General features: G+C 37.7%; 1 protein-coding gene across 11 annotated transcripts in view; it reads left to right on the plus strand.

Moving 5' to 3' along the window:
- The window catches only part of RSPO2 (R-spondin 2), a 178,471-nt gene that overhangs the window by 96,200 nt on the left and 63,473 nt on the right, over positions 1-18,798 (plus strand). The gene's annotated exons all lie outside the window — the stretch shown is intronic.

Raw genomic sequence — 18,798 nt, forward strand, 5'->3', positions numbered from 1 at the left:
AAACCAGGACCATCCTGTGCAAACTGGTATGAATGGTCACCTCGGCAATACTTTGTAGCATATCAGTGGAGTCATCCTTAGAGAGATACTCTCAGGCAGGAGTTAACAGCACATTTTGGCTAAGTTTTCTTTTCTCAGAAATGGAAAGGAGATCACTGACTGTAAATCAGCCTTAGAAAGAAAATCTGCATATGGGAAAGGGTTTGCTGTGGATAGCCTTCTTGTAAGTGAATACAATCAATGTTGGAGTTTACTGACCTAGAGGAAATCATTACCTGGTACAAGCGGGAAGTGCTATTAACAAGACCCCATTAAAGCAAAGCTAAAATGGAAAATTACTTCTTAATTCTCAGTATATGATGATAATTTTTTTTAACCAATTGTTGCTCTCTTTCATGACTACTTTGCATATACTGCATTGATGTTTATATTTTGTTCAGGGTATGAGATTTAAATTGTAAAGCTGTCAGAGACTTAGAATTTGAAGTCATATCCACTTTTTGCTTCCTTAAAAGATAATTGCTCAATAGTAGAGAAGAAAATTATACTTTCAGCAATAGTAGCCAAAAAAGTCTTGTAAGTGAAATTTACTCATCTGTTTCCTAATCATTACAGTACAATTTCAAATGTAAAGCAATATTCTTCTTTAGAAGGAAGACTTGCTCTCTAAAATGTTGTCTGATGTTGGCCTCTTTGTACATAGAGTATGAAGCTTATAAAATTCAACCATACTTACGGAAACCAATAACCATCTGAGTAATTCTGTGAATACATGCACTAACAGACACTAGAAACTGCCATTGTCCCTGATACTATGTTAGATGTTATTTCACTCATATTTTTTTCTCATTCATTCATGAAACTAGTTACATAAAAGTTTATTTTTTAAATTGTTCTACATAGTCCTTGTAGAAAGCTTAGAAAAGTGCATAGAAGGCCTAAAACAAGCAAAAGCAAGCACTTCTCTTAAAGTTAACAAAAGTGAACAAAAGATTTTGTCCTCTCTTCTTGACAATATTTCTATGAGTATTTGTGGTTTTCCTCACCTTACAGATGTATCATTGTGTTTTGTAACTTGTTTTAACTTAATAAATTATAAACATATTTTCATGCCATTAAATATGGCTGCATATATTCTGAATGGTTAAACTATAATATATTTAGTTAATTGCTTATTGAAAATTTGCTTTTAGTTTTTCACAATTATAAGCATTTCTATGAAAAATATTCTTATATAAATTCTTGCTCTCTCATGTACAAATTTTTCACATTTGCCTGTTTTTTTAAAAAGATGAACTTTTAAACATAATACATGTTTTGAAGGTGTATATTGCCAGTTGGATTTCTAGAAAAGTTGTATTACATCTTCTCTAACAGTGGACATTTTCTCTTGCATTTCACTGGCTATTAATGACAAGTAGAAAACTGCATTTTTGCCTTAATATGCTTTTTCTTTGATACAAATGAAGCTGCACATTCTTTTGTCACAGGAATATTGGCATTGTAGGATGTTTACCAGAGTCACTGCCTCCTCTTTTTCTATTTGTACAACTGTCATATTTTTCGTAATTAAAAAACTTTCGAAGTATCATGCAGAATTCTAAATTCACAAATAATAAATGGAGAGTTTAATCAACTATTACAGAGTAGATACATTTCACTCCCACTGAGGTCAAGAAAGAATGTTAGCACTAGCCACTGGCTAACTTCCTCTTCGCCAATGTCTTCTCCTTTGGCATAACTACTATCCTGACTTGCAAACAAAACACACATAAAACATTATTCATGGCAACACTATTTATACTGATTATAACTTGGAAACAACTCAAATGTCCAAACAGTATAATACCTCAAAAATATAGTATATTAATATTGACATTTAACAAAAAACAAGGAAAAGCCAACGGAGGAGGCTGTGACCAACTAACCAGGAAAACAGGATGATGTTCCAGAAGCACAAGTGGGAGGAGGCCTTGAGGAGAAGAAAGTGGTCAATGTCAGTGTTGCACTGTTTAAACAATAGAGCTGTTGACCTTCATGTGAGTCATTTCATTGTCTTTGCTGGGACGCCCACCGTCCTGATTGCTATGGCTTTGCAGGGGCTGGGGGCGGGGGCAGTACATGGAGTCATAGGAAAGCACCCAGTGATTACATACACTCGTTTTCTTCTTTCACTTCTCTGCTATGTGCATTTAAAACGAGTATCTGATGATAACTGGAGGGCTCACAGATGGGTAAGTTGGGGAGTGTGTGTATGTTTGTGTGTGTGTCTGTGAGTGACAGAAGACATAAGTAGGAAAGAGCCAGTTGAGGAGGATAGACAGAAAATAATGAAGTAACAAGATCCCTGAAGGGACAGAAAAGGATAGAGTCCAAAACATAGGTGGAGAAATTAACCTTGGACAAACATTAATTCAGCAATTTATGAAGTATCTACTCAATCAAGGTTAAGGATTCTTTTTTGTCATGTATTAGGAAGGTGTCAGAAATATGCTGAAATTCAGGAAAAAGGAGCAGTAAACCTTTTTAACCTCCAAATTTATGTGTAGGAAAACAATATAATTTTGCCAGAGACAGTATTTTAAAAAATCATCCGTAAAAAAAAAAAAGAAATAAGGTATTTTATAATTCTGGATCTGTGAATTTGCTGCATTTGAACTACTTCTGCTACAGTTTTTGATTCTACCCTTGTTTTGGCATTTTGTGAAATATGTGTTTAGGCTAGGAGAACATTAGCTTTCATTTCCTTCATTTTCCATTTGGTTTCCTTCCTTTCTTCTGTTGCACAGTTACAGCTCACTGAAGCCTCAATTTCTTCTGGGCCAAAGGGATCCTCCCACTACAGCCTCCCCAGTAGCTAAGACTACAGTCATGCACCACTCTATCCAGCTAATATTTTTTAAAATATATTTTTAGAGATGCCTGGCTGTTTTTTATGTATGTATTAAGATATTTTTAGAGATGAGGTCTTGCCATGTTGGCTGGTCTCTAACTCCTGACCTGAAACAATCCTCCCACTTCAGCCTCCCAAGTAGCTGACATTACAGGTGTGAACGGCCACATTTGCTTTGAAATGAAATGACACACAGGTTTTAAAAACTAGTAATTTTTAGCATATAAGAAAATCCAAAGTTAAATATAATCATCCCTTAATTTGTGAACTCCAAGATCAGCATTTAGGCATTTTTAAAGAATTACTACATGTCTTGAAGTTTGAGTGCCTTTAGAAACACCTTTTTTTTTTTTTTTTTGAGACAGTCTCACTTTGTTTCCCAGGCTGGAGTGCAGTGGCACAATCTCAGCTCACTACAACCTCTGCCGCCTGGGTTCAACCAATTCTCGTGCTTCAGCCCTGCGAGTAGCTGGGACTACGGGCTCGCATCACAAGCCTGGCTCTTTTTTTTGGTATTTTTTAGTGGAGATAAAGTTTTGCCATGTTGCCCAGGCTGGTCTTGAAATCCTGAGCTCAGGCAATCCACCCGTCTTGGCCTCCCAAAGTGCTAGGATTACAGGCATGAACCACTGCGCTCTGCCTGTCATTCTTGAATAATGTAATTTAATGATGCATTTGGAAAAAAGTGTCTAGGTACGTAGAACTAAAATAAATTTGTTTGAAATGGTTTTAGTCAAATCTGGACAACTGTACACACATAACTACTCTTATTATCATAAATTCTATGTAATACGTCCATAGATCTGTAAAGATACAGACCTCCAAATACATTGATATAGTTCCAGTATGTTTGAGATTACATGAGAAATAAAAATAACAAATATATTTATTTGGAAGATACTTAGACCATTAGGTTGGAGACCATCAGGTTGCATATCAAACTGATACAGAATTAGACAACAGTATCTGAGAGCATCATTATATAAAGTGCTGCTAAAGCCCGATGGGCCAATGGGGTCAGTGTGTTGCATAGCTATGGAAGGAATCACAGAAGGGAGAGGTTAGTGGTTACATTATAACAGTCATGAAAAATCCTGGGCTTAGCTGTATCCTTCCCTTTTTTCACCATCTAACCTGGGTGGCGAGGGTGTAAAGAGTTAGAGGAATTCTAGGTTTAGAGGAAATGCATGAACATGAGGGGTGAAAGGATCAGTGACAAGACCTGATAGGAGACCTGGAGATAATGATTGATGTTGACAAACTAAGGGTAATAGGATTCAGATTTAGAGAGTGTATTCTGATTACATTTAAACCAGAAATGTTCTAAATCATGTATTAGAGTTATTTTACTTTAGGTTTAATCTTTATCAAACCAGCATATGGATAAGGGCTACATTTTAGAAGCCTATAATATTCTTTATTTTGGAATACAGCCAGTGCTAGAAATAAGGAAGCCTGATGAAAACAGCCACTTGCATGGTTTTCCCAACAGTATTAGTAGGTATTTCTCTGATGAGGAAAGAGAGGGGAAGACTGTAATTTAGGGGATGGCTTAGGCTGCTTAATACAGCTTACACATTTAGCAAACATTTACTGCTTATATACTAGGCAGGGTCAATGTGTGTTTTTACAAAAAAAGTGAGGGGAATTGAATGTGCTAAGAACTGTGACAGTGACACACTGGCTGCTCAGGGAAGTCAAGGGGCATCAGCTAACTTTCCCTTGGAGATGGGTGAGTCTTCAGATTTCCTAGAGAGTGTGTTATAAAACTATCTTGAAGAAGGAGTAGGGTGAGAGCAGGAGGGTAAAGGTTATTCATAGCAGAGAGTCACTTGAGCATTGGAAAACAAAGTGTGAGAAGTGGAATTTTGGAAGCAGAGGATGGAGGATTTGTAAGCTGGGAAGACCTATAATGTTCTTGTTTTAGAATATTGTCTTATGTCAGCAGGAAAAATAGGTTGAAGAGAGGGCCAGAGAGGAGGCACAGAGACTGATTAGAAAGCTGTTGCTGTAATCCCAGGCCAGAAATGAGGACTTCAGCTAAGGCAGTGGTACCCGAGGTGGGAAGGAAGGGACAGATTCAAGAGATTAGAAGATAGAGCCATCAGAAGGTGGTGGTTCATTGAACACAAGGGAAACAGAGAGAAGAGACCTCAAGGACTCGAAGGTTTCTGCTTTTAAGAATTGTACAAATACTGGTGCCACTCACTGGGGGGAATACAAATGTCAGGTGGGTTTGAGCTTATTGGATATTATTACTGATTTTTGTTTTGATTGACAGCAAAAGGAGTTGAGTTTTAGAAATGTTGACTTGAGATAACACACTTGAGTAGAGTTGTGCTTTGGAGAATCGGAGACCTGAGTCTGTTTTAGATAAAAGCCAATTAGGATCCAGTATCTCCTTGCTATCCTGCCCATATCTGGTGATCCTATTAATAATGATCACAAATATTGATCACAGATGCAGATATTACCAGGGATATTTATTATGCTTAAATGCTTACGAGGATGCTGATATATGGTTAAACCTGATTGTTATGGGAATCAAACTACTGCATCATCTATCTGTGACAAAGATGTATGATACTGCCAAGAGTCCTTCAAGCACAGGGCCATATGTTGGGAAAACTATTTTCTTCTATGGTGAATGGCAAATAGGACTACCCCACACAAATCTGTGTAGTTTGTTACTTATGTTTGGTGTCTGTCTCTCTCAGCCCCACTCCTCTAAACTTTACCTGTGTGTTTTATTGGTCAGACCTTTCTCTTCTACTACTATGTATTTTCATCAGTATCCCATCTCCATTCCAAAAGATAGGTATTGTTCATTGTTGATACATACTGCTTTGAAATCTCTTCATATTAGAATGAAGTGCAGTGTGGATCAGAACCACCTGTTAAAACACAGATTGTAGGATTGCACCCCTGGAGTTTCTGATTCAGTAGATCTGAGATGGAGCCCAAATTTGTATTTTTAACAAGTTTTCAGGTGTGGCAGACATGGCTGGCGCAGAGATTACACTTTTAGAATCACGGCTACTGTGTAATAATTATGCCACTAGTTATGGAATAGAAGACTTCATAATTAATGGAAGACAAGTTTCAGTATCTTCTAAGCACATGAGGATATTATGAGGAAATGTTTATTTTTCCCCACTTCTCTTATTCACACACATCTGTTTATGGACTGTACTGATCATGCACTGATTATGATAGAATGTGCTAGAATATGCTGGCTTTTGGGACAGGCTTTCACTATGCTTGTCCCTCCCCTTCCCTAACTTTTTTCTCTGCTTCTCTCACTTCCTCATAATACTCTCTTCCTTCTCTAAGATTTTCACTATGTGTTCTGAAACATGTATTTTAATTTGTAATTGTGTCTTGTACCTTAGAACTAATTTATTCTATTTTGCTTTTTGTTGATAAAGTTCTGATTGAACTATAGCTTCTACATGAATAGAAGCATCATAAAGCTTTATTTTGTGCTACAGTTTTAGAGTAAGGAAGCGGAGGGGAGTGTTTGGGGACAGGAGAACAGGGATCATGGCGGATTGCGCAGCCAGAGTCCCTTCTTGCTCAGTTCACAACTGGCTTCCAGGCTAGAGACTGGACACGTGCCTTAACTTATTCTTTGCAATGAGTGAACTACATAGTCTCTGAGCCCCAGTACCCTCATGTGTAAAAACTAGTGGAGACTGTGAGATCATTGCTCTAACATTCTGTGGTTCTATGAATGCCTCCAGAAGTTACTGCCTTTTGACATTCTAGACCAGCCTGTCTCCCCAAACTCCAGATGGAAATGGCCATTCTGTACTCTCCTAACCACTGTGTGATGTAGGCAAACATTACATTTTACCCTATAGTATTTGTAAACATCTACATTGCACAATTGAAAAGACGACCTCATAGAGGTTTACAAACCTACCCAAGGACACACAGTATGAAGGAGAGCTAACAATAGGATCTAGGATTCTCTCTAACACGAATGCCCATGTTTCTTTAATTAAACTATGCAGATTCTCTTGGAGAAAGCAAAATAAAAAATACATCATTGGTCCATGTTCAACTGCCCATCATAAAAAAGAAATATATCACTGGATAGGGTTAGGATTTTGTCCCCTTTGGCAGAAGGTGGGACAGGTAGATCTTCACTATCTTCAGTATTCTTTTGTGCTGATTTCTTTCCCAAATTGAGAGGCACCTTTCCTACAGGCCAGTCTGCAGAAAGCACTCCATGGGTTAATAGGCTCCTGCCAGCTGGAGAAAGCTCATTGCCCTGAAGTGGCTTTACATCACTACGCAGGAGTTGCTACCAGCTGGTTAATACAATGGCCATCATCACTTGGTGAGGTGGACACCCTACTATCCCCTTATGAGAAGATAACTGGATACTCTTACATGCTGAGTCTCTGAGTTCTTCTATGCTTTCTTCTGAAGAAAACCCATCTTTGCAAGGTAGCTGGCTATATTTGGACATACTTATGACTGGAATAAAACAAAACATTTGTCAATTGATTTTAGTTTTAGGAGATTATATAAAAAAATGTGACCTCACCAGGGTCACAGTTAAATTGACTGAGGTCAGCCAGTCAAGGACTTGGCATCTCATAAGTTCTCAGGACATGTTAGTTGAATGATTAAAATGCCCCAGACGACTTGGGGTCCCTGAGAGTAGGAGTGAGAGCTCATTGTGTTAATTGCTCTTTTGTATCAGAGACTGTGTGGTGGCTTACTATTTATAAACACTTATTTAGCACTTTGGGGGTAAGTCCTTTCTATAAGTTATTCAGTAGACACAAGACTGTCAGAGGCAAGTGAACTAAGGCCTAGAGAAGTTAAATAGCTTATTGAAAGTCAAGTAGTATGTAGCAGAATTAATACTAGAATGTGTCTGGCTGATGACATCCTTTGTTGTCACTGAACTATTAATTTCCTGGAATGCTTTTCAGTTTTGTTACAAACAGAGATAACTATAAATTTGTGGAAGAGAGAAACTATAAATTGCAACTATTTTTACACTTAATGAAGGCATTCTTATTAACTACTTTTAGCATTTAAAATCATATAAAGATAATGAATCTCTTGATGACAAGATACTAAATATGCATTATCTAGGAAGGTGATGGTTCAGTGGGACAACCGATAGGCTGCTATGTATCACGAGACAGATCTCTTCAATGCCTTCGTTATTGTTTTAGAGAGGTAGCGTGGACAGTGATAATCAGGTGATTCTTTTATTTAATAGAAAGTAGTCGACAGTGTATCAAACCTCTGCATTCTATAAATTGAGTTCAGATGAAGATAAGCAGTAGCTTACTGCATCATGCCAAAGAAAAGAACAACACATTTCAAATAATTCTTAAAGTAGAGGATGTCTTGTTCAATTAATAAACACTTTCACTGATCAACCTGTGTGTGTGTGTGTGTGTGTGTGTGTGTATGTGTATGTGTGTGTTCATTCACAACCTTGCATGACCTTTGTCCGGTAGATGCTCCTTTAAACTAATTAATTATATACATAGATCTGGAAGAGACTTGATTATATTTTTCTCCTTCTTCCCCCTCCCTGGTTTTTCCTCTCCTCTCTCTCCCTGTCCCTCTCCCTTCCAACTCTCTTCCCTCAACAAATATAGATACTGAGGATTATAAAGGAGGTGTTTCTCCAAAGTCACACAATTAGTAGCAGAGTGGCCTTGATGTCTAAGAATACTGATATTGCACTGGATTCAAAGTCGTTCTCTCCTTCTCTTTTTCTCTTTATTTCGGTTGAGACAAGGTCTCACTCTGTTGCCCAGACTGGAGTGCAGTGGTACGATTTCAGCTCACTGCAGCCTCGACCTCTCAGGCTCAAGCCATCCCCTTAACTCTCAGTCTCCCAAGTAGCTGGCACTACAGGTGCCTGCCATCATGCCCAGCTAGTTCTATTTTTTTGTAGAGATGAAGTATCATCATACTGCCCAGGTTGGTCTCAAATCCTGGGCTTATGCTACCCTCCTGCCTCACCCTCCCAAAGTGTTGGGTTTACTGTCATAAGCAGCTGCACCTGGCCAGATTGCTGTTTTCATTATAGAGTCCTTTCTCCTTGGGATGTGCAGAGGATCATTCTAGGACCACCCTGGAACAGCTCGACCTTCAGAATTCAGATATGAAGTCAGCACTTCCATAGGCGGGTTACCAATCCAGCAAATACAGTATTTTCAAACTACATTTTGTTGAGGATGTGAAATGAGCCAATATAGAAGGCTGACCGTATTTATTGAAAAATCTTCATGTAAGTTATAAACCAAAAAGTGACTGAGGCAGGTCTCAATCAATTTAGAGATTTATTTTGCCAAGATTGAGGATGTATTTAGGAAAAGAAACACAAGTTACAGTAGGATCTGTGGCCTATGCTTTTTCCAAAGAGGGTTTTGAGGACTTCAATATTTAAAGGGTAAAAAGCAAACAGGAGAGGAACAAGATGGGGAAAAGGAAGGGGTAGGCAATATGGCAAGAGGTTATATTCTTGCAAGGCTTTGACAGTGCTCAGTGAATCTGTATCTTTTATGTGAGAAGAGGGGTTGGAGTAAAGTCAACTATACATTTGTCTCACTCTCAGTAAATCTACATTTTACACATGATAAAGTCAGCATGTGAAATTACAGCTGTTTTAGAACAATGGGAGGCAGTTTTTTTGTTTGCTTTCATGTGTGTGTGTGTGTGTGTGTGTGTGTGTGTGTGTGTGTATGTGACTCAGTTCCCAAGCTTTACTTTCCCTTTGGCATAGTGAGTTTGGCATCCCAAGATTGTTTTTTTCTTTCATAAAGTGGACCCATGCAGGTCAAACTGGCATTGTGTTCAAGGGTCACTGTACCTTAAAATAAACCATTTAATATAGACAAAACTGCTAAGCAGTTATAAATCCAAGTATTAGAAAAATCTGAATTTTGTCCACTGATTTTTTTCTTAGTCAGTTTAAGTGTTCAAATCCACTAAAATATCAAAACATTCAATTTTCTCTTCTAAAAGGAGAAATCAATTTATGGTAAGTTCTATCTCTAAAAGAACATTGGATTGGAAGAAAAGGGCTCTGATTTGAGCTCTGACAGCAGCTACCTTTGTAAGCTTAGACAAATTATGTAACACACTCTGGAATAATGGCATTCTAGTAACTTGGGTCTATGAAAACATCAGCTCACTGCAGAGGAATATCTGATGTTGGCATTTTCTTTTTACAGTGTTGATCTCTTTATAACTTATATGTATTTTAAGTCTAGTTTCTTTAATGTTCAGTCTCTCCCTCTTACCTTTATTTCTACTTGGTTTGTGATTAAGGACTTTGCATACCTTTTGTTTCTTAAAGAAAGACAAAACATGAGACATAAGAGCTTTGACATGATGTTTAATAATTTGGTACCTAATTTGAAAATGTAGCACTGTATAATCTGAAGTATAATCATGCTGTTCCACTAAAATGTACAAAATGGACTGGGCACAGTGGCTCACCTCTGTAATCTCAGCACTTTGGGAGGCCAAGAAGGGTAGATCACTTGAGGTCAGGAGTTAGAGACCAGCCTGGCCAACATGATGAAACCCCATCTCTACAAAAAAGACAGTCAGGTGTGGTGGCAGGCACCCGTAATCCCAGCTACTTGGGAGAGTGAGGCAAGGGAATCACTTGAATCTGGGAGGCAGAGTTTGCAGTGAGCAGAGATCGCACCACTGCATTCCATCCTGAGTGAAGAATTATCACAGGTATCTGGGTGCTGGGAGGGCATGGGATGTTTTGAAGAAATTTGACACATATAATTGAGCATGACTAAGGGGTAAAGGTACATGTGGAGATGAGGCTAGAAAGGTAGAGTGACATGCCTAGTAAGAAATACCTTGTGTTTTAAAATCAAGGGTTTGAAGTTGATTCTGCAAGTGACAGTGAGCCATTGAAGCATTTTAAGCAGGGAAATGATATGAACAATGTGTGTTTTTGAAAGATCACGGTGTTCTTCTCGTAGCTGCAATAAAGCAATCTTAATTTTGTCATTGTGATCTGTAGCACCTGTATGGATAAACCACCAAGGATTTCAGTAGGCCAGATGAGGGATGACATTAACAACTTCAGTAATGGTTATTCACCTGTGCAGTGCATTGTTTAATGTACTGATCCACAGTTGCAATGCAGTAGCTGCCTGCTGTGAGCTATAGACCCTGTTTGAATTCATTCCATTGCCTTTTATGGAAAACTCAAAGAGCACTCTTTCTCCTCATTTGTCCTGGAAGATAGATTAAACATTTTTTTCTCTGTGACAAAGATGGCTATATGGTTTTCAATACTCTTTACTAAAGATTTTACTTTTATTTTTAGTAATGATACTAATGGTTGGAAAGTAAAAATCCTGCCCTTCCATTTAATAGAGGACATTTTATTTTCCAAACTTACATTTAAGTTTCTTGTGGATTTGGTAGTTCTTGTAAATGAGCCTATTATTTCAGTGTAGACCCAACTTAGGTGACCCCATTCTATTATTATATTTCCGAGGCAGATTTCTCCTTGTGCTGTTTTTCTTTATGTAAATAAAGCATATACCTAACACTTTGGTTTTTAAAATACCTTCACCTACATCTTTTTATTTGCATCTGGAAATTCTGCAAGGGAGGTAATATCCTCATTACAGAGCAGGTAACAGGAATTCTGATAAGTTCACTAACAGGCCTGAGGCTTGCCTGCCACTGCATGGTACTACAACCAAGACTGTATCTACTTTTATCATCAAACTAGTCGGCATACATGACAAAGCCACCATCACAAACAGAACAATTAAACGTATCAAACTATAGGACTGGGAATAAATGGCAAGCTACTTTCAGCCAAAACACATTGCTTTGTAAAATTCTTCTTTCTTTCTTTCCAACCAGCAACTTAGTTCAAAAGTCAGTGCCACATCAAGCAAGAAGTTAGAAGCTTATTAAAATAGAATGGCATATTGACTCATTGATGACTGATCAGGAGTCATCATTCTTGATTTATCAATACAGTGTGAGGAAAATTAAAAATATTAAAAGTATTCCCATGTCAAGGTAACTGCATTACGGCATTCTCACGCTCATCTGATGTTTGTCTTATTCCCACAGCCAGATGGAGTATGTAAGACATCACTATGCCTCCCCAAGCTTAAATACTACTATTTGGTGTTTTCAAAATAAAACTCTTTATTTTTTTTCCTTTTTTCTATCAAGGTACTCGATGGGTTTCAATAATTCTCTAGTCTGGGGGTCAGCAAATTATGAACCAAGGGCAAAATTTGGATGGCTATCTTTTCTGTAGGGCCCTTGAGCTAAGGATAGCTTTTAGATTTTTTAAGTGATTGAGATTTAAAACAAAAAATCAGAAGAACAATTTTTTATGACACATGAAAATGATACTAACTTTTAAATTTCTATGTTCATAAAGTTTTATTGGAAAACAGCCATGTTGAATCATTTACATATTGCCTATAGCTGTATTTTGTGTTACGACAGAGATGAGTTGTTTAGACAGAGACCGTATGGTCTGCAAAGCCTAAAATATTTACTATCTGGCTTGTTATAGGAAAAGTTTGCTCTAGCCTATTTGGAGTGTAAAGGGATTAAGAGATTCTTCTTGTTTTCCTTGGATAAAGGTTGAGTGGAGGGCAAGACATATATTAGCTTACATATGCTTTTCCATTTAGTTGGGTGGAGAGATCTGCATTTTCCAACATTTGGAAAAATCCAACTAAAGACGCAGGTCTGAACTTTATTAAACCACTGTAGTTCAACCTTAATATAAAAGGGTGACGAGTTACCAAAAAAGGAAAAGCACAAGAGCAAACTAAGATGAGAGGTATAATAATGGCAGGAATTTAATATTTGTTAGGAGATACTAATTTGGCTTATAAGTTTTGAAACTTTTCATTACCATCACAGTCCTTTCCCATTTTATTTTGAGGTAGTTGTCCTTCTCCCACTGTTTCTCACCTCTACCATGGGAAAAAAGTTCCCTCTAAAGCATTTAACATTCCTAGAAAATGTGTTCATTTTAATTTCATTTGTTTTGAGAATGATTTCAAATGCGCATCACTTGAATATATGAGAAATAAAGCCAATATTTTCAGAGTTCCTCATTATTTGACCACATGATTTTAATACAAAGCTCAATGTTTTTTCATATTTTTTTGTATGTGGGTATGCAAGATATAATATTTAAACATTCAGATATTACACTGAAGCAACTAGCAGCATATTTCAAAAGTTTGAATTTGAAGTTTTTAAAAAGTAAACTGTTGCAACATTTCAAGTTAAATATTTTCCCCTGATTTTTGACAGAATATATATCCTCAGAAGGTAAAATAAAAGATTGAAAGACATATAAGAGAAGTCTATAGCTGTCTGAAAAACAGTATGTAAATGTCTAGATAGAGTCCACTAATCCTACCTAATTGGAACTGGAGGATTTAAATCACGGGCTAGGTCAGGATTTTACCGTATGATATAGGTAAGTCAGGTATTTCCCACTTTTTATCTGATGGTTAAGGGGATAGGGCACAAAGACAATGTGATTTCTAGCCTCTGTCCCCACCAGGTCAAAATTGCCTTTAGATCTTAGTTTCCTAACTCCTGGTTCCTAATGTTCAAAGCAGATGATTTTCCATGTAGGTGCCCAACAAATGATTGTGATCAAGTTGTTAAGCTGTGTGACCTAAACAAGGGTGAAGGCACTAAGTTTACTATAGACATTACGTGATTGGGTAATGCCCTTTATTTGAGCAGTGCATATATGTGTATTTTTATTAAAACTATGTGTGTACAGGGTATTAAAATTATATCTAGTTTTTCCATGTGGAGTATCCTGTTTGAGCTTCCTTCCATCCTCCATCTTGAACTGCCATCCTTTTGTCCTAGTTGTTAGATTAAAAGTGTTTTATTTATTATTGATATTTAATAGTTGTATGTATTTTTAAGAGTACATGTGATATTTTAATATCTGTATACCATGTAAAATGATTGAATCAGAGTAATTGGGATATCCATCACTTCAAACATTTACCTTTTGTGTTGGGAACATTGCAGTTCTTCTCTTCTATTTTGAAATATATAATAAATGGTTGCTAACTGTAGTTTTCCTATTGTTCTATTGAATACCATCACTTACTTCTTCCATCTAACTGTGTTTGCAGCCCTTGACTTCTTTTCATCCCTTCTCTTCCTAGTTCTTGGTAACCATAATTCTACTCTCTGTCTTCATAAGATCCACTTTTTTTTAGCTCCCACAGGTGAATGAGAATATTTGATATTTGTCTTTCTGTGCTTGGCTTATTTCACTTAACATAATATCCCCTAGTTCCAACCATGTAGTAGGAAATGACAGGATTTTATTCTAGTTTTATGGCTGAATAACATTCTATTGTGTGTGTATACATACACTTTCTTCCTCCTTTCATCCATTGATGGGCACTCAAGTTGATTCCATATCTTGGCCATTATAAATAGTGCTGCAATAAACATGAAAGTGCAGACATCTCTTTGATTTCCCTTCTTTTGAATATATACTCAGCAGCAGGATTGCTGAATCACATGGTAGTAAATTTTTATACTCATAAAAGCTGACTTTTTGATAGCTAATTACACAGCAGGTACTGTGCTGAGATCTTTGCTCTTATTAAGTCTCTGAATCTTCTTAAGCCTATGAGATAGAGGCTGATGTTACCTTTTTTAAAAAGATATATGAGGACATTAAGACAAAGAGTGCTTCACTGACTTGACCACAGTCACACAATAGTAAGTGGTCCAAGATTCTAACCTCAGATCTGCTAACCACTGTACTACTTGAGGGACCACTATATTCTCAACATAGTTCTTATTTCCTGCCCCTTGCTCTTAGTCTAAGGGTCCTGTTCTGAATTTGACATTATTGAATTTCATCTTATTCCAACTATTCTAACTAATTAACTCTTTTATTTAGATTGAAATATAATGAAGCTTCTAATGAGCTGTGTGTTAATTGACTGTATTATAGAAAATGTAATTTTAGTTTAGAATTAATAATTTTTATCAATACATAGTCTAATGGAGTTACTGCAATGGTAAATATTAGAAATGCATGATTTTGGTAATATAAAGCTTAAAATATAGGGATATTTATAACCTCATTGCAAATTTTGAGAAGAAATGTTAAATAGTAGTATTTGAAATTGTTAGATAAGCCTAAAATGTTTAATTTTATAAAAGCTCATATTAAGTTTCATAATCTAGAGCTTTCCAGGTGAAAATTTGCTAAAAGTCTAATTTTGAATGTTTGGGGAACAAACTGCGCCTTTAATTTCTGTTCAGTTTTAGCACTCAATGGGCAGAGAAATCTGTGGAAGTTTCTAGGGACTGGATTGATGTTCTCTGATTCTTGCATCTGCTACTTGAGGACTAAATAAATGCCCTGTGGTGTGTCAGTGACTGCCACATTCTGAACAGAGATGCTATTTTAAAATAAGAGCAGCTGGGCAACAAGCAGTTGGATTTTCATGGTATGCTAAGGAAGTCTGAAGTCCATAGCCCTGAAGGGCATGAAGAAATAGGAGAACACAGATTCCTAGAGGTGTTTGGGGTCCCTTCTACCTTATTGACTTCTTCCCTTTCTCCAATAATTGATTGTAATAAATATAATTACATTTTAAGCTGGATTTAACAAAGGTTGATGTTTCTCTGCTTTTGAGGATTTACTTTTCTCATTTATATGATTGACCATGCTGAGATATTCAGTTAAGGGATGGTTCTTGTCATCTTGATTTTGCTGGGAAGAGAAACAAAAGGAACTCTGTCCCTTTGCTAAGTGCCCTGAGAGCACACTGTGAGACTAAAGGAAAGTGATAGTTGTGTGATGAAAACCTGGCTTCTCTCAGTTTTTCATCTTCTCTTTCACTTGATCTGTTACTTTTATGGATTCATAACTCCTCTCCCCAGTACTGTTAGTTCTTAGAGGGTTGAGCCTCCTGTTGGTTTTCCTGACCTGTACTCTCTTCCGCTTTCAGGAAGGTTAACTTTCTGACAATGTTCACTCCCCAGATCGCTCTGTCTATACTTCTAGCTTAGAGATGTCACTTTATTCCATAATTGCCTGTCTGTGGAGCTTTCCCTTCAGTAGACTGAAGATCCTGAGGTGTAAGGACCTTGTTTTCTCATCTGTGCTTCTGTGTATCTATCAGGGTGGTTGGCCCATAGGGGCCGTTACCTGTCTCAATGAGGAAACATGGTGAAATTATGCCCATGCCCAGAATCTACAGGGACTAGTCACTGCTGGTCAGACCCGGCCCCTAATCTTAAACTGAGCTTCATTTTTATCAATACTAATTATTACTTATATACTTAAAACCACTCAAAATATGAATAATTTGTAATCCCTACTCACAGCCTCTAAACCCAAGTATCCATTCCCATCACCTAACCTCCACTTGCTCCAAGCCACTCCTCACTGGGCCCATCACACGCCATGTGGATTTTCTTTATTGCCTAATCATTAGGGCAGCCACCCTTGCCAGGACTCTGCTTCTTCCTGTCTCTCGCAAACTTGCTCATCTGAGGTTCCAACTTTCATAGCATCACACATCACCCACCTTCCTCTGATAGTTATGGTCTCCAGGATAATTGTTTTCAGGTGTTTATCTTCCACATAATTTGCAGTTCTTTACAGCAAGTATGGCTTTTTAATATTAGAAATACTTACAATGCATGTGCAATCAGTCTCACTAAGCATGTAAATATAACAGAAATCGAATTTTAAAGTGGCATTCGTGTTCATTTACTTGGCAAGCATTAAAACTCCGCCATGTGTCCAGTACTGTGTTAGGACTGGGAATTCACAGATGGGGGGAAAAACAACTTTAATGGCAGAACAGAAATGGGTCTCTTTTCCGTCTCTAAGGTACCCAACACATGCTTCTAATATCTCCTGTTACATTTTGATGCCCTGTTAGTGCCACATGGACCCCTCTGGCTTAGCACCTCTAGGATAGGGAGTGGGTTTAGATTCTCAGGGTTTGGCACATACTAGATTCTTGGAGAATGTTGGGAATGAACCATTGAGCTGGACTACAGTGTAATTCGAAAAAATGTTATATTAGATCCTGTACAAGGTACTGTGGGAGGATAGGAGAGAGGGTACTTAGCCTATTTTTCTGTTTCTTGGCCGGGGTCAGCCCTTCTTGCCAAATGACAGCCTTGTCGGACTGCATTTGGATGCAGTTTCACTTGGACAGTAATTTTACTTAAACCAATATTGGCAGTCCTCATTTGGTTGGTTACATTTTTAAGGAGGCACTGTAATTTAGAAGCATGTAAGTTGGCCTAACTGGGGTCTTCTATTTGAACAAGGCCTTAAAGCCCATATTTTTATAGAAAAGCCCTATGTCTACCAAAACAGAGATATAGACCAATGGAACAAAACAGAGGCACCGGAGGCAACACAACATACATACAACTATACAATCTTTGATAAACCTGACAAAAACAAGCAATGGGGCAAGGATTCCATGTTTAACAAATGGTGTTGGGAAAACTGGCTAGCCATGTGCAGAAAGCAGAAACTGGACCCCTTCCTGACACCTTACACTAAAATTAACTCCAGATGGATTAAAGACTTAAACATAAGACCTGCCACGATAAAAACCCTAGAAGGAAATCTAGGCAAAACTATCCAGGACATAGGAGTAGGCAAGGACTTCATGAACAAAACACCAAGAGCATTGGCAACAAAAGCCAAAATAGACAAATGGGACCTAATGAAACTCCACAGCTTCTGCACGGCAAAAGAAACAGTCACTAGAGTGGATCGGCAACCAACAGAATGGGAAAAAATTTTCGCAGTCTACCCATCTGACAAAGGGCTGATATCCAGAATTTACAAACAACTCAAGCAGATTTACAGGAAAAAAACAAACAAGCCCATTCAAAAGTGGGCAAAGGATATGAACAGATACTTTACGAAAGAAGACATATATGAGGCCAACAATCATATGAAAAAATGCTCATCGTCACTGGTCATCAGAGAGATGCAAATCAAAACCACATTGAGATACCATCTCACGCCAGTTAGAATGGCGATCATTAAAAAATCTGGAGACAACAGATGCTGGAGAGGATGTGGAGTAAAAGGAACACTTTTACACTGTTGGTGGGAGTGTAAATTAGTTCAACCATTGTGGAAGACAGTGTGGCGATTCCTCAAGGCCTTAGAAATAGAAATTCCATTTGACCCAGCAATCCCATTACTGGGTATATATCCAAAAGACTATAAATCGTTCTACTATAAGGACACATGTACACGAATGTTCATTGCAGCACTGTTTACAATAGCAAAGACCTGGAATCAACCCAAATGCCCATTGATAATAGACTGGATCGGAAAAATGTGGCACATATACACCATGGAATATTATGCAGCAATCAGAAATGATGAGTTCGTGTCGTTTGTAGGGACATGGATGAATCTGGAAAACATCATCCTCAGCAAACTGACACAAGAACAGAAAATGAAACACCGCATATTCTCACTCATAGGTGGGTGATGAAAAATGAGAACACATGGACACAGAAAGGGGAGTACTAAACACTGGGGTCTATTGGGGGGAAAAGGGGAGGGCCAGTGGGAGGGGGAGGTGGGGAGGGATAGCCTGGGGAGAAATGCCAAATGTGGGTGAAGGGGAGAAGAAAAGCAAAGCACACTGCCATGTGTGTACCTACGCAACTGTCTTGCATGCTCTGCTCATGTACCCCAAAACCTATAATCCAATAAAAAAAAAAAAGCCCTATGTTTAATAAATTTTAATATACCTATTATGTAGTGTCAGTTTTCTAAGGTTTAACAGTCTATTGTATGATCCTACTGGTGTTCTAAACGTGAGTAACTCATTTATTTATAAGAT

Source organism: Callithrix jacchus, chromosome 16 (assembly GCF_049354715.1).
Source record: "Callithrix jacchus isolate 240 chromosome 16, calJac240_pri, whole genome shotgun sequence".
Lineage (NCBI taxonomy): Eukaryota > Metazoa > Chordata > Mammalia > Primates > Cebidae > Callithrix > Callithrix jacchus.